Source organism: Quercus lobata, chromosome 4, assembly GCF_001633185.2.
Source record: "Quercus lobata isolate SW786 chromosome 4, ValleyOak3.0 Primary Assembly, whole genome shotgun sequence".
In the NCBI taxonomy this organism is placed as follows: Eukaryota; Viridiplantae; Streptophyta; class Magnoliopsida; order Fagales; family Fagaceae; genus Quercus; species Quercus lobata.
The window spans coordinates 96,331,632-96,348,862 of record NC_044907.1 but is presented as its reverse complement, the minus strand read 5'-3'; the positions used below and the strand labels follow the sequence as shown (position 1 = coordinate 96,348,862).

Sequence of the window (17,231 nt, the reverse complement as noted above, 5' to 3'; positions counted from 1 at the left end):
TTACCTTACCTTACCTTTCAATTGTTTGCATCAGAACACAATTGGGGTTCAGACTTAACCCAAGTCATCTCCTGCTACTTGACTTACGCCAGCAGTTTTAGTGAGTTGGTCATCTAAGAATTGCTTGTTCATTTTCAGAACTTTCCAGGCATATCAAAGCATGCGGTCATCCAGTTTCCATGCACTTTCCCTGTCAATTCTACTGTTGGGCAAGAGTGAGCTTAATGCACACCGGTTAATAATTTCTAGACTTGAAACCACTTGCTACCCTATAGTGCTATGTTAACAAGCTGATATAAAATATTACAAGTATTGTGGTGGGTTGAATATGATAATTTAAGAAATGGAAGCACTCGCAAAACTCCTGACCAAAAACAGTCGCATGTTACACAACTGTTCTTTTACAAAAAATAAAAAATTAATTTTACTTATTAGGTTCTGACAAACTGAAGGGGTTGATAAAAGATCCCTCAAAACTGTTGAGCTGTGCTGTTCTAGATACTGTTTTTGGATCTTTATTAGTCAGCCAAGGCTAACTGGCTTGACCGCATAAAGCTATATCTACTCGCTCCGGTTCTTCTGCATTATAACCATATTACTCTTTTGAATCATCTTCTAAATTTAAGGTTATTAAAATTTTCTACGAACACAAAATATGGTATGCAACAAACATCCAAATGGGTTTAGGTGTTGTTTGCATTTACAATGGCACCACTCTGCTAGAATGGATAATATGAGTCTACATAAACAAACTTCAAACTTTAGAGCTCTTAACAACATAACTAGGAAATGACCATGAAATAGGAGAGAACTCCACTTGATACTGGCATGAAATTTTATGGCAAGATAAAAATTAGTGGTCACCCAAGGCTCTTGATAGTTTACTGCTAGTAGGCTAGTCCTGGTGTCTCACACCATTAGCCGAGTGTTTCCCAGTTACTTCGAATCTCACTAAAAGAGAATCCAGATATTTAATTTATATACAACAAAAATAGATTAGGATCCAGCATTTACTTTCCCAGATAATTAATTACCACTATTTTCATTTTTTGAACCTATCAGGTGATTTTTAACCATCAAACCTGCTGCATCCGCCTTTTCTATAACTTATTTTACAACAAAATGGTGAGCATTGCTACAAAAGAATGAGTTATTGGCTCTTCATTGGGTTGACAGAATAGTTCTCTTCAGATTGCTTTTGCCACCTATAATTTGACTCTTCTATCCACCGTGTAAGGACCAAAAATTTGTTCTGTTTCACTGCCCATTGAGACTTCTCTGTTCCAAGTTCCAACTTCTTTTGAGACCAGTTGTGTCACAGATGAATCAAGCTTTGTCACACAAGCAGCTGCCAGCTATTCTGCCATCTTCCACAGAGGTTGATTTTCAGCCTGGTCTCTGGTGGGAAACACATGGCTAAACACAGTTTTACACCCCTTCAGAACTTCTTAACTGTTTACAGCATCTGCAGAAAGAATATCTTTATTTATACGAATCTTCATAAAGAAAAACCAACTAGTCCATAATTCTCCTTTTTAAAGTTTTTAGGAAAACAGGCAAAAGTTTATCACAAGGAATGAGGGAATCAACAGATAAATAATACTGAAGTCACCACAAAATATTTTAAAAACAAATTCATGATCACAACGAGGAACGCGTGGTGTCCAATCAATATTTATAATAACCATCAGCCTGCCTTAAGTAATGTTTTACTGAGAATGGATCTCCACTAATAATCCAAAACAAAAGCAGGATGCATTATTTAGACTAAGTTACACTCAATATGCTAGAACACATGCCAGACTAAGTGGAACCAAGGCAGAACAGGAGAGAGAGATGGTAGTGGTAATTAAGAAGTTTACAGACATCTATAACACTAAATGAGCCAGATTTAATACCTTAACACAAACACCATTAATTGTGCAGTTTTTCTAGTCCCATTGGGACAAAATTAATATCATCCTTGTCACAGGAATGTTAAATTTACACTTACGTAGAGGTTCTTGCTACCAGGGGCCAGGAATGGACAACAAAAGATCACACCAGTGCAAGCAGCTTAGAATAACAAATTGGTCATGTTTCAGCTGTCAAGAAAAAAAATTACCTGCCTCACATCTCTGTCAACAAGATTGTCCTTAAGTTCCTGCAAGAAGGTTCCCATACATAAGAATTTATCACACAACAAATCTAACAGCTAATATCAATAAGAGAATCAAAGAGGGACATACATCAAAGAACGTATCATGGATTTGCTTAAGAACTTAAGCACAGTTGCAAGTGCTCCGGCAGTCTCATTTTCGTCCCTCTTCAACTCAGCAAGAGATTTACAGCCATGGCAACTTGAACCAAAGGAAAGGTATTTTTCCATTGCTATCAAATTCTTCTTGTTCTTTGGCCATACCTACAATAGCACAAAACATTTGCGTCAAGCTTATGGTAACAGGATGATTGCAGATACATAAACCTATAAGATAAATTGCAAGTTTAAAGGCCATGGAAATGAATTTGAACAAATAATATATATCATTTCTCTATGCACCTATATCATAAGAATAAGTGAATAAGTACAAATATTATCCACCAAAAAAAAAATTACACATAAAAGAATGAACCACATGCAAGCTGGTACTAGGAAATACTTTCAAATTTCCCTTCAATGGCTTCAGACAGATTTTCAAATTTTCAAATGAGCATTACTCACATCAGCAGGGTAGAACACCACATTCCTTAGCTCTGTCAACTCTGCCATTTTATGGAAGACAGCATGAACAAACAAAGATGCAAACTACAATGGCACCTTCGCTCTTTCAAATTCATACTTGAGTTCTAGCTCATTCTATTTGGACTTCATTGTCTATATGTTTGACATTACAACTACAAACATGTTTCCAAAGACACCAAAAGTAAACGATAGCATGATTGGAAAACCATAACTGCATAGAGCTAGTAGTGTTTTTTTCACGACCCAAGTAAGCTCCTAGCCACATCTATGTTATACGTCAAAATGACTAGTCAAGTTATTGTGATCACTTATATAGATCAGATTGACCCAGCACACAACTGATTTGAGACTCAACACTCACACAATCTAATCCAATATCTGATCCATTTAGGATACCACAATGTCCCCACTTAAATAACCAGCATCCTCTTCCATCAAAAAAAATACCTAGCATCCTCATCAAGGCCCACATTGGGCTACAGTGATGTTACTGGGTTGAATCTATTACCATTTGTCATAACCTAAGGAAGAATTAGCCACATCTGTGCTATACCCCAAAAACGACTAGTCAAGTTACAATTGGGCTTCTCATAATTGCTTACACAATCCAAATCAACCTAGTAAATGCCTGATATAGGACTCAACACTCATGCATCTAATTCAATATCTAATCCATTTTGGGTACCAAGGTTTCAATGCAGGCCAAAACCTGGACGCATAGATTCAATGACCCATATCAACTAAAGCTATGCTCCTTCACCTTGCTCTACTCTTAATTTCTCACGAGTTCATGACTAACAGTATCCATTACCTTTTACACCCAGTTACCCATAAGTAGAATGAATTTGAATATAAAGGGACTGCACCTGTACAGTAACTCACATCATAACAAAAATGGTAGCTTCCTTCCACCATAATAAAAAGAGAAATGCACTAAACAATTGTGACCACAAAATCTTTCTGATCCAATTTGAGTGCTCCAGTGTGCCAAAATTCTGCATATTGAGGTTGGCTTTCCAAGCTTCACATACTCTCAAGCCATTGCTCTAAGGACCTCTAAAACTAAAACATACTACTTCATTGATGTAAAAGGACTGCTATTCAATCCCCTGAAATCCTCTAACAGCTGATTTCTATAGTGATGTATCATTGACTATAAACAACAATAATTAGTCTAGCTCGGTAGTATAAGTAATGAGGTGAAAATTTCATAGTAAAGTAAACAATGCTTTAATAGGAAAAAGAGTCTTTGCCACCATGATGTAAGGTGCAAGTCTTCCAAATTTGGGCTTTTATGTGTATAAGGACAAAAAATGTGAAAACTAGAAAAGAACCGCTGAGAATGAAACTACTACATACTTCAAATAATGATAAAATTGCCCATTTCCGTAATCTGATTCTCTTCCCTACAAATAAGAGGGCTCATTATTATGAAAGAACTTCCTCTTCTTATAGTGGGTAAAACAGTAAGATCAAAATCATTATCATGTGTAACAAAAATTGGGTAAGCAGAGATATTCAGCTGATCAAGGATGTACCTACATCTTCTGTATCATCAAGAATCAGAACAGCACTTTCTTGCCCAAGCAGGATATCAAAGACCCTTTCGATGTTCTTGGGTGCCATGCTTACATGAAATCACCTTAGCACTGAAGTACTCTCCTTGAGGATCAAGCAGCTTAGCCATCTCCGATGCATAGTGCTGATCACCCATTGTATAAATGTACATCTCAAACATTTCACTTGCTTCTTTTAAAAATGTGCGAACAAAGGGTCTTAGCTTCGTCATATACATATTTTTGATAGGTAGCTTCTTCTTCATATAAATTTGCATAATGTTCACCATGAGAGGCTGGCTTTTGTGACATCTGTCCATTTCATAATTTTTGAATAGCATAAGGGCATAAGCACATCAAGTCACTCAAATGCCCATAATGTCAAAGAAAAGACAGTGCAATCAAAACCAAAAGAATTAGATAATAAATATTTTAAAAAAGAATAAATACACATCTTCTGCAGAAGAGCAGATATAGTGAAACCAAAAGCCAATTTGATAATCAAATAAATTAATAAGAGAGCCTCTATTTAGTTTCCAAGGCCTATAGGGGATAAGGACACAAACAGTGAGGAAGTCATTATTCTTAAATAAATTTGCTTTTTAAGTGATGGGTGCTTAATGCTCTATATTTTGTTAACACATATTCATGCAAAATGAATAACATGATAGGAATTTTTCCCTATAATTACCAAACCTTTCCTATCTGTAGTTCGCTGCATGCCTTACGGACCAAAAACTCTCATGGTGATATTACAAATAAAGACAGTATTTAAGCTTGCCTTAAGCATAAAATATAAACCCTGCCAATCTTTCTTTAAAAGAAGGGATTTGTGTGTGTGTGTGTGTGTGGGTGGGTGGGTTGGGGGACAAAAAAAGTGCAAACAAGTGAAGGCAGTACTTCCCACAAGGGCCACAACACTCTGCAGGAACAAAAGGTTCCACCAGCAAATCTCTCAAAACTTCCAGGTGATTCATGATTATGGTGATTTTACAACATACGACTGCATAAGCAATAAACTATATCATTTTCATTTCTTTGGGAGTTTTACCTACCTTTGGTTAGAAATCTGAACATTCCATTGACAAATTGAAAGCACTCAAATAAAGCTTTCATCAACTGATGAAACCAAACGGTAATTGTTCATGTTGACTTCTAAAATTTCTACAACATGATGATGTTACAATAGTATCTAGCCAAGCTTATTAGAGAAGATTATACTAACAAAGAAGCAATGTCACCATGATATTTGAAAACAATGATATAAAAAAATGCTAAGCACACTACCAATATATAATAAAATATAAAGGTAACAGAAATACCTTGCAAAGAATATGTTTTTTTTCTTTAAATATTCTTCTTCCGATGCCATATCTGTAAGCTGAGTAGAATTTAGCAGGAACCAAGTAAAGCTTCTCAAGGCATAATAAATTCTTCTCGTCTGCTTCTTTCAAATTGACAATTTCAGCATTGTGAAGCCTTAGTCCCTGCAATAATGTTCAAGCTTAGACAAATTACAATTTGAAACAAAAAGAGATCATCACTATAATTGTGTTACTATATTATTGAATAGGTATGGGTTTATAAGTTCAAAGATGTTTTGCATCTCTCCAGTTGTAATTTAAAAAATAATTTCATATTAGGGGACCATTACTACGTGAATAAGAAGTGACAGCTCATTGAAAGTGGATGATACCTTGACAAATTGAAAATTTCACAAGCATCATAGATATTGTCTTCCAAATTCCAATATGCAGTGAAGGATAACCAAAATTCACAACTCTGCCAAATAGTCTTTACCTCATGAATGTAGCCCAATGCCACATCAGATTCGGCCTGCAACCTTTGGCCACAAAGTGTACACATTTCTTTAAAAGAACCATATGGATGTGTACATACATCCTTCATTATGGATGCATCTGCCAAACAAATAACATGTTAAATATAATTCAATTCAACGCACATCCAATAATTTGAATTTTTTTTCTTCCAAAACGAGTTTCAAAAGAATACAGAAAGTAGCGCACACATAGACATAGTTTGGGTTAGCATCTGGAGTATCCATCTAATGTTTAAATACAAAGTAGCAGAGCAGGCATGTAAATATTTAGATTAGACGGAGAGATGAGCAGAAAAAAGGGAGAAATATTACACCTCTTTATGTTTGTGGTTAATAGGATGAATGTGAAGTTGATTGTTGAAGTTGTTCCTCTATGTTTTCTAACTCCTCCTCTTCCACTTTGCGCCTTTTAATCCAATCCTGCAGTATATACATGGTTGAACAATGAGAGTCAGTCACTGAGAAGAAGAAGAGGAAATGAATATGAGAATGTGAAATGATTTGTAGTTACACCAACTTAACAAACTCTGCTAAAAGAAAGAAAGGAAAGGAAAGGAAAGGATAGTTGAAGTAATGAAGAAGAAGAAAAACACAACAGCATAGCATGAATATTGAATAGTAGGTACGTAATAATTACACTTTGAATTAGCTGGTATCTACAACAAAAAGCATAGTGCTTTAAGGAAAAGGTAAAACTCAATTAGTCAACTGAATGAAACCCATGGTGTTTGCTGCATTGCATTGCATATTGGGCAATAAACAAAAATCTGAAATTGAAAAAAGAACACAACTTGCATTGCGTTGCATTTGTATTAGCAAACACACACATAGACATAGACATAGTTAAAGAAACAGAAGCTACCTTTCCCCGGCATCAAGATTTACATGGAGTAACGCAGCCAAGTGTTGAATGCTCGATGACTTCACCAGTGAATGTGAATGTGAATCAGTCACAACTAGGGGTGGCAATTTTTATCCATATCCATGAACCCACCCATTACCCACCTTATTTGGATAAGTCTTAACCCAACCCATTTGAATATTTGGGTTAAATGGATAAAGACCTATTTGGTTATTTAATTAGATGGGTCTAAATGGATAATCTCACTAATACCCACTAAACCCATCTAAAATTTAAATAAACAACATAAAATCTAAATTTCTAGAAAATGACTAAAATACCCCTGAAAGTTAAAAAATGACCAAAATACTACCAAAACCCAAAAAATGACCAAAATACCTCCGAAACCTAAAAAATGACCAAAATACCCCCAAAACCAAAAAATTACCAAAATACCCCCAAAACCAAATAAATGACCAAAATATCCTTGAAACCCAGAAAATGACCAAAATACCCCCAAAACCCAACAAATGACCAAAATACTCCCCGAAACCTAAAAATTACCAAAATACCCCCAAAATCTAAAAAATGACCAAAATACCTCTGAAACCCAAAAAATGACCAAAATACCCCTAAAACCTAAAAATTACTAAAATACCACCAAAACCCAAAAACTGACCAAAATACCCCCGAAACCTAAAAATGACCAAAATACCTCCAAAACCTAAAAAATAACCAAAATACCCCTGAAACCCAAAAAAATGATCAAAATACTCCGAAAACCCAAAAAATGACCAAAATACCCCTAAAACCTAAAAATGACCAAAATACCTCTAAAACCCAAAAAATGACAAAAATACCCTCAAAACCCAACAAATGACTAAAATACCCTCAAAACCCAACAAATGACCAAAATACCTCTGAAACCCAAAAAATGACCAAAATACCCCTAAAACCTAAAAAATACTAAAATACCACCAAAACCCAAAAACTGACCAAAATACGCCCGAAACCTAAAAAATGACCAAAATACCTCCAAAACCCAAAAAATAACCAAAATACCCCTAAAACCCAAAAAAATGACCAAAATACTCCCAAAACCCAAAAAATGACCAAAATACCTCTGAAACCCATAAAATGACCAACATACCTCCAAAAACCAAAAAATGACAAAAATACCCTCAAAACCCAAAAAATGACCAAAATTCCCCCAAAACCCAAAAAATGACCAAAATACCCCCAAAACCCACAAAATGACCAAAAAACCTCCAAAATCCAAAAAATGACCAAAATGCATCTGAAATCCAAAAAATGACCAAAATAACCCTAAAACCTAAAAATTACTAAAATACCACCAAAACCCAAAAACTGACCAAAATACCCCCGAAACCTAAAAATGACCAAAATACCTCCAAAACCCAAAAAATAACCAAAATACCCCCTGACCAAAAACCCAAAAAATGACCAAAATACCTCTGAAACCCAAAAAATGACCAAAATACCCCTAAAACCTAAAAATGACCAAAATACCTCCAAAACCCAAAAAATGACAAAAATACCCTCGAAACCCAAAAAATGACCAAAATTCCCCCAAAACCCAAAAAATGACCAAAATACCCCCAAAACCCACAAATGACCAAAATACCTCCAAAATCTCTAAAATGAGCAAAATACCCCCAAAACCTCTCAAATGTCCAAAATATCCCCAAAACCCAAAAACTGACCAAAATACCCTCAAAACCCAAAAAATGACCAAAATACCCCAAAACCCACAAAATGAGAAAAATACCTCCAAAACCTCTAAAATGAGCAACATACCCCCCCCCCCCAAAAAACCTCTAAAATGTCCAAAATATCCCCAAAACCCCAAAATTACCAAAATACCCTAAAAACCCAAAAAATGACCAAAATGCTTCATAAACCTAAAAAATGACCAAAATACCCCCTAAACCTTAAAAATGACCGAAATACCTTTGAAACCTTAAAATTACCAAAAGTACCCCCGAAACCTAAAAAATGACCAAAATACCTCTGAAACCTGTAAAATAATTAAAATACCCCAAGACCTAAAAAATGACTAAAATAACCCCAAAACCTATTACAATGATCAAAATACCCCAAAAACCTAAAAAAATGACCAAAATACCCCCAAAACCTAACAATTACCAAAGTACGCCCTAAACCTAAAAAATTACCAAAATACTCCTTAAACCTAAAAAATTACCAAAATACTCCATAAACCTAAAAAATGACCGAAATACCTCTAAAACCTAAAAAATAACTGAAATACCCCAGAAACCTAAAAAAATTACCAAAATACCTTGAAACCTAAAAAAATTACCAAAATACCTTGAAACCTAAAAAATAATCGAAATACCCCCCAAAAACCTAAAAAAAATGACCAAAATAACCCCAAAACCTAAAAAAATGATCGATAAAAACCCCTGAAGCCCAAATTATGACCAAAATGCCCCTAAACATGTAAGATGACTAAAATACACCTGAAACATCTAAAATTACCGAAATAGAGGTTTCAGGGTATTTTGGATGTTTCAAGGATATTTTTGACAAATTAAAGGTTCTAAGAGTCTTTCATTCATTTTATAGGTTTCGAGGGAATTTCGGTAATTTTTTAGGTTTCGGGGTTATTTTGATCATCTTTTAGATTCTTAGGGTATTTTAGCCATTTTTTAGGTTACGAGGGAATTTCTGTCATCTTTTAGTTTTAGGGTTATTTCGGTAAATTTCTAGGGTTCAGAAGTATTTTGGTAATTTTTAGGTTTTGGGGTATTTCGGTAATTTTTTAGGGTTCGGTGGTATTTTGGTCATTTTTAGGTTTCGAGGGGAAATCTAAAGGGACAAGAAATGTACACTTGGTTTGACAATGCATGTGCCGTAAGCTAACACATTGACCAATAGGCATGCCTAACAAGTCAATTATTCATCAGAAAAAACATTCCGATACTGGCCAAACCATTTCACCCTTTGATGTAGAATTCAAACCGTTCGTGGGCTTGGGCCATAGGCTAGAACCTAGAAAGGATTAAATGTGCTTTTAGTGGACACGCAATGTACCATTTTTCTTTTACAGATCGATAGCCATGTGATCTGGCTCATGTTGTCAGTGGTTAACGATAGTGTGAGACATGCTTGATTGGAGACAAGCGACGGGATGGGAATGTTTTGTAGTGTGGTTATTCAACATCTACAGGTTCCATCTGGCAAGGACGGAATCATGATTTTATCTTTAGAGGCTAAAATATAATTTAAAATTCATTCAAGAATAAGAAATATACTAACATCCATTAATTACTAACAAGGTATTAAAAATTTTCCATCAAAAAAAAAAAAAACAAGGTATTAACAAAAGACACAAAATATTGTTTATTAGTAAGATATTTCAATTCAGTTATCCATGTTATATTAAAATAAAACTAACTATTCTTTTAAATCTTGAAAATATATGTGATCATGAAAATTACATAAGGATGACTTGGTAGTTCAAGCTAGTGAAATGGCAGGTCAGCAAGGGCACGAGAAGCCTCGACAGTTTTTTTTTTTTTTTTTTTAATACACGATAGAAATTTTATTCTAGTCTAATCTAAGTGTATATGTGTATATAAAAGTTCTTCTTGAAGACCTGAACCCTGACTTTTGTCGCGCTTCCTACATCCTATAAGTATTTATACTTAAGAAGTGACCATCACGTTAAGAATGTGCAGTGGTGAAAAGTCTCGATTGTTAAACCTCAACAAATCAAGTCAATTCTTTCTTCATATAGAAGAGCATTCATAATCATCTACCCTCATTAAGATTTACGATACCAATCTCAATATCAACATGATAAACTCTGAACAATGGGGCAAGTTAAGAGGGAGAATCTCACTACCATATCAAAGAGATCAAGTCCTAGATAACAATTTATAGCATCAATCAATGTTTTGGACTTAAATAAAAGTGGAGAAAAAAAGAGTACAATTCACAATTTTTTTTTTATATAAATTTTGTTTCACTTATTGGCACCCACACTTGGAGGACTTTCTCTATCAGGGAGCCGTGGCCTAGGCCTAAGGCAGTCTGGCCCAAGAACCCTAGAGGATCCCAATCGTACTCATTAAAGTAACCACTTATTTCTTGTACAATAAAGAGCCGAAAACGTAACTATCTTAGTCAAAGACATAATCATTTGAATAAAACAGAAGGACAAAAACTCAACAATGAAATAGTGAAGTGAAACACAACCAATACACAAATTGTTTTTATTTTATAAGAAAAAACTGTTTTTTTTTTTAAGTGGTCATATATATATATATATATATATATATTATATATATATATATATATATATATTATATATATATATATATATATATATATATTATAGTTTTTTTAGCTAGCTTTCAATTTTGAGACGGGTGGAGTTTTCAATTTTGAGGGGCCCATTTTTTGGAAAAATTAATTTTGAACTTTATAGTGTGTGTATATATATATATATAGATATAATTTTGATGGGTTAAACTTTATAGTATAAAGGGTGTAACAAATTAAACTCTACAGTTTAAAAAAAAATTAAAAATTAAACCATAATTATAAGGGGGTGTAACAAATTAAACCCCTCTCAAAAGTAAAAAAGAAATATACCTTGGAGTTTTAAAAAGTAACAAATTAATCCTAAGGTTTTGACTAAGGTTTTGAAAAGTAACAAGTAATCTCTCAACCTATATAAAACCTCAAACACTGAGTTAGAGATTTAATTTTTAACTATTTGAACTTTAAGAGCATTCTTATCACAACGGAATAGACACTAAAGATCTCCACTACTCTGCTCGCTTCCCTCTCTTTTACAATCCCAGAGCAAAAGGCTAAAACAACACTTGGGAGAAAGAATCCCGTGGTAGACGTGTAGGGCCTTGTTAGCTTTAAGGTTGTATAACTGTATTCCTATGGTCTAGACTAGACTTGAACATAGTCAACATACTACTTTGTCTACAAAATACCCATTTATATATTTACACCTCTAATTTCATCATATGGTAAAATGTCTACCTTTTTATTAAAAAAAGAAAAAGTGAAAGGGTACTTGTTGTCATTACACTATTAAATAAAAATCATATTATTATATATCTTAGAAGATAACAAAATTGTTATTATTATTATTATTAATGCAATTGTTAACTTTCATTACGTATTTTCCTTAAAATAAATTTTGATTACATAAAAAAATCCTTAACAATATAGTTAAGTCCTTTTTGGTAATTTACAACCAAAACCACTAGTATTTTATATTAATGTTATCCAAACACATATTGTAACTTTAAAAATAGAAAACACACTTTTTTTTCACTGTTTTGCCCATGGTTTTAAAAACTAATACGGTGAAAAAATCGAAAAATGAGCTAATTACCAGTTTTATGGTCGGACCCGATAGTGGAACCGATGATGTCATAAATAATTTAATTAATATTTATTTAAATTATATAAATAATTAATGATTTTTTAATATACTAAAAACATGAAAAATACTTTATTTGTGGTTTTTTTTAAAAAAAAAAAACTACTTCATCTAAACTCGAGTGTGAAAAATAGTAAGTCCAACATCCAAAGTAGAAACTTGTTGATTTAAACTTCAAGAAAAGGCCCATTTAGATCTTAACAATTAATTTGACACAAAATTTACTTTTTTTTTTTTTGCTAGGTGATTTTGCGGGGGCTAGAACCCCCGAGCATCTGGACACAAGGGTACCTGGGTGCCAATAGGCTACTGAGGCCAATGGCTGACACAAAATTTACTTATGTCTTCTTTACTTGGACTTATAAATTTGATTAATCTATTATTGCAAAATAAAGTTATAATTAATTTATAATTTGATCTCCAAAAACCTCATGGCTACTGGTGGCTCTCTCTCTCAAGCTTAGCCATGGTCGAGCTTCATGAAGCCCACGCCCCACCACTAGCACTAATGGTAGACTAGCTCAACAGCACCACCACAACCAATGGCTACCTCCTCCTCTTTATTTCACTTTATTCTCTTTGTTTTTCTCGTTTATTTTCTCATTTTGTTTATGCCGAACCCCCTTTTGTGTTTGGTTTTGTGATTTGTTTTTGGTTTAGTTCATTTAGGGATTGGTTTTTCTGTTGGCTGAAGTGATTTAAATAATTTAGATTTGGGTTTGTAAAATGGGTTATTGGGTATTTTTGATTTCGAGCTTGGCTATTAGAGTTTAGAAAATGGGATTTTGGGGTTGATGTGAAAATGGGTTTAGATGTACAACACATATAAATGTGTTTGGATGATTTCAAAATGGGTTTGGGTTTTTATTTTTTATTATTATTATTATTTTTTTTTTCAAGCTTAATTGTGTGTAAGATTTGTTTGTGGTGGTGAGGCCATGGTCTTGCTAATTTGATATGGGTTTGGACATTGGTATACACACAAAGAAAGAACAGAGAGGGACGAGAGAGAGAAGACAAACGGTCAAAATGACTAACATCCCTAACGTTATTTAGGAACTAAATTGGTTGGTTTTGAAATATTTTTGAATCTTGTTGGCATTATCCCAAACCTCACGTTATGTTAATGAAATTTACCCTTATGGCCTTATTATAAAACAACATATTTTACACAACTCAAAAAAATAATTGAAATTGTGATTTAAAGTCACGTTTTTCATGTTGAAAATCTTGACTTTAAACCATGGTTTCAATAACTTTTGGAGGTATTTGAAAGAAGTATTACACTTACGTCAATATATATATATATATATATATATATATATATTAATTTTATTTGCAACATGTATTACCCTTACGAGATTTACCCTCAAATACCTAGCCACCATAAGCACCTTAAAGCAGTTACTGCATCTATTTGTTCTGGCTGGGTACCTTTAAGATATTCAACAGTCGGAGTATATGTGTATGCATATTTATATATATCTAAAAGCTGAAGCGTAGCATTTAATGTTGCTACAGTCATATTGAACCACATAAACAACCACATCATTATTTCCATTAATAAAAAAAATATTTTATTTTCATTATTTTTCTATTAGTGTTTTATAAATTCCCATTTCAGCTTCCATAACACCCATGACTCTTTATCTCCATTGTTTTCAACTTCCCATATAATTTCTTAATTGCTTGAGACTCTCTATTTCCCTCTTTCTTGCCTCTTCCTCTCCTCATTGAACTCAACCAGTTCATACCTATTCAATTGCCACTGTCCCTATAAAATTTCGCACAAATTAGTCTTGTAGGGAGCTCTGCAGTTAAAGCTCTCGAAAGGATAGAACTACTATGCCTCAGGTAGTCCAAGATGGTCTAAATGATCGGCTTCACAAGTTCATGTCCTCATTGGAGAATCCAAATGCAATCGGTTACTCTTCACATCTACATATGGATAGCAGTGAATCAGAAGTGACTGTAAGCAATTAGTTTTGACCAACCCTTTTCAAATGAGTATGTATCCTTCATATTACTCATTACTTTAGGCTTTTGCTCACATGAATATGTATACTTCATTAATCATTACTTTAGGCTTCTATTACTGTAACAAGCTAGATGATATTGTCGGTGGTCATGATAATATTAGTTGGTGTTGAAATTTCTATTAAGAAAAATAGGACTTATGAATTAATTAATGAATTAGCTTTTTTTTTCTTTTAAAAAAGGATGGATTATCCAAGTATAGTCTCTTTTCAAAATGGCATTTTTTTCTTGGTTTACTTAAAAAGTCTCTTGTATTCTAAATGTCCTCAGAAAGTTACCTTCTAACTTTAAATGTCAAATTGCTGCTGCTTGATGATGCCTAATTAGCCTACCAATCTTTGTGATATTTTGTGAACTATTCATGTCGAACATGGTTGATTCTCCCACTGGGCCACTTTGTCAATTGCCTAAGGCTCTAAGTGGATGGTCCATGATTTTGCATTAGCCAGATATGTGCATGTATGCATGGTAATTGCTTTGACTTGTAGAAATTAAGACTCAAATATATATAAAATGCATTTTAATTTCAAATATGACAATACATAAAAATATATTCATAGGAGGGATAAGGGGAAAAAAAAAAGGAAAATATTTCCCATAAAATGAAAAACTACGTCTTATACAATGGCCATAATCTGCTGCTCTCTCTAAATTTAATGTAATACTTCTTCTGGCATTCATGAAGAGAGTTATTTTCAATCCACATCTCTAGATGCCCATAGCCATAAAGAGTTCTATACTTGATTCCGCAGATCCCTCAGATCAAATGTGTTGCGAGAATTACTTGCATTCTCAGCAACATCACTGATCCTTCTTGAGAATCGTCGCGTTTGTCTCCCCCAATGCCCCATTATATTATAGTCCTCATTATTCTCAATATGATATGACTCCTCCAATGCCCCCATTATAGCCCTCATTACCCTTAACATGATTTTGTGACGAAGTATTGGTTTATCAACATGCAAAGTGTTTGGTTCCTTGTGATGTGTCCTTGATATGATATTAAATTTTTTTAGTTTATTTTACTTTTTTCTAACATTATCATAATCTAAAATTAAAAATATATATTATATCATCTTAATTTCATTACCTTCCTAAACAATGTATCGTTGTATTCTTGTATTGATATTAAATTAATGTAAGATTACAATAATGTAACATTACAGTGTAATGTAACATCATAGCAAATAAAATGCTCCCTAAATGTAGACTAAAAGAGATGGTTGATGTGCCTCTAAATAATATTAAGAGTACTAAAAAGTTGTTGGGGGCTAAGACTAGGAGTTTCTTTCTATTTGGCACAATATTTGTGAATTCATTAGCTTTCAGCAATAATTATGTTTTGTTTGGTTTTTGAGATAAGGTAGGAATAGATAATTGATTTGGGTTTTTAACTGTGGATTGATTTTGATGTTCAATGTAATAGAACCTTGTGCTATTAGGGAGCTTGGTACAACTTTTTGTTTTAGCCCTAGAGTGGCTGTATAACTTGAGGACTGAAGCAAAATAAGTAGTAAGATTAAAAATTTTGTTTTTTTTTTTTTTTCCAAGCGCTTTTCTCATCAACCAGAGGGTGGTTGTAATTTGATTCAATGGACCACCTTATGCTAGTTGATGACACATTGGGCAACAATTTGGATTTGTAAGTTGATGACTTAATTAAAGTGTGACAACATAGTGGATAAGGCGAATGTGGAAGGATCATATCAAACTCAAGGGGCTTCAGGAAAGACGAAATATTGTAGCCCAACAAGCTGCAGAGAAGCAGAAGCCCAAGCAGACCACTGAGATCAGGCTCGGAGGAAGTAGAGCACAAGATGGGGTTCTCAAGTATATGCTGAAGCTGATGGAAGTTTGCAAAGCTCACGGCATTGTCTATGGTATCATTACTAAGAAGGGTAAGCCAGTGAGTGGTGGTTCTGACAACATTAAAGCTTGGTAGAAAGAAAAGGTGAAGTTTGATAAGAATGGGCCAGCAGCCATAGCCAAGTATGAAGCGAAATGCCTTGCCATGAGTGAGGTAGAAAATAATTAGAATGGGAACTCTAAAAGCATTCTCCAAGACTTGCATGATGCTACTCTTGGGTCACTTTTGTCTTCTTAAATGCAACACTGTGACCCCCCTCAAAGGAAGAACTTGCTAGAAAAGGGAGCTCCGCTACCTTGGTGGCCAATTGGAAATGAAGATTGGTGGGTAAAGTTAGGGCTACCCCAAGGTCAAAGACCAACTTATAAGAAGCCATATGATTTGAAGAAGATGAAGAAAGTTGGAGTATTAACATGTTGGATCTGAATGAATGCAATCACATGCTGCAATCTTATAAAAAAAAGTTGTGCACATCACTTTCAAGGATTTTGCAATCACATGCTACTAAATGCAAATTAAACTTGAAAGGTGATATTTACATGTTTGCACGTACCAAATTAAAAATGTCACATTAAGTTTGATTGCTCATATGCATATTTATTCTTGATGTGCTGCTACTTTAAAGTAGTGAGAAGGGAATTTGAGTTGTGCATGTCAATCTATAGAACAAATGGGTTTGATGGATAGCTTAGTGTCATATTTGATATTTTTATGTTCTCGTCTTTTGCAGGATGGTTGAATAATAAAACACTGCATTGTGATTGACTTTGCATGGATTGTAGAAGGATTCACATTTCTAAGATATTTCTAAAGGCATTTTTTTAACTATTTGCTTTGTCTTTGCCCATGAAAAAATAAGTTAGAACAAGAGATGCACTTATCAAGTTTTAAAAAAAAAAAAAAACAAAAAAGGATC

At 33.9% G+C, this 17,231-nt stretch overlaps 1 pseudogene; it reads right to left on the bottom strand.

Moving 5' to 3' along the window:
- Nucleotides 1-1,245: 1,245 nt before the first annotated feature.
- On the bottom strand, nt 1,246-7,029 carry LOC115986750 (annotated as a pseudogene).
- Between the last annotated feature and the right edge of the window lie 10,202 nt (nt 7,030-17,231).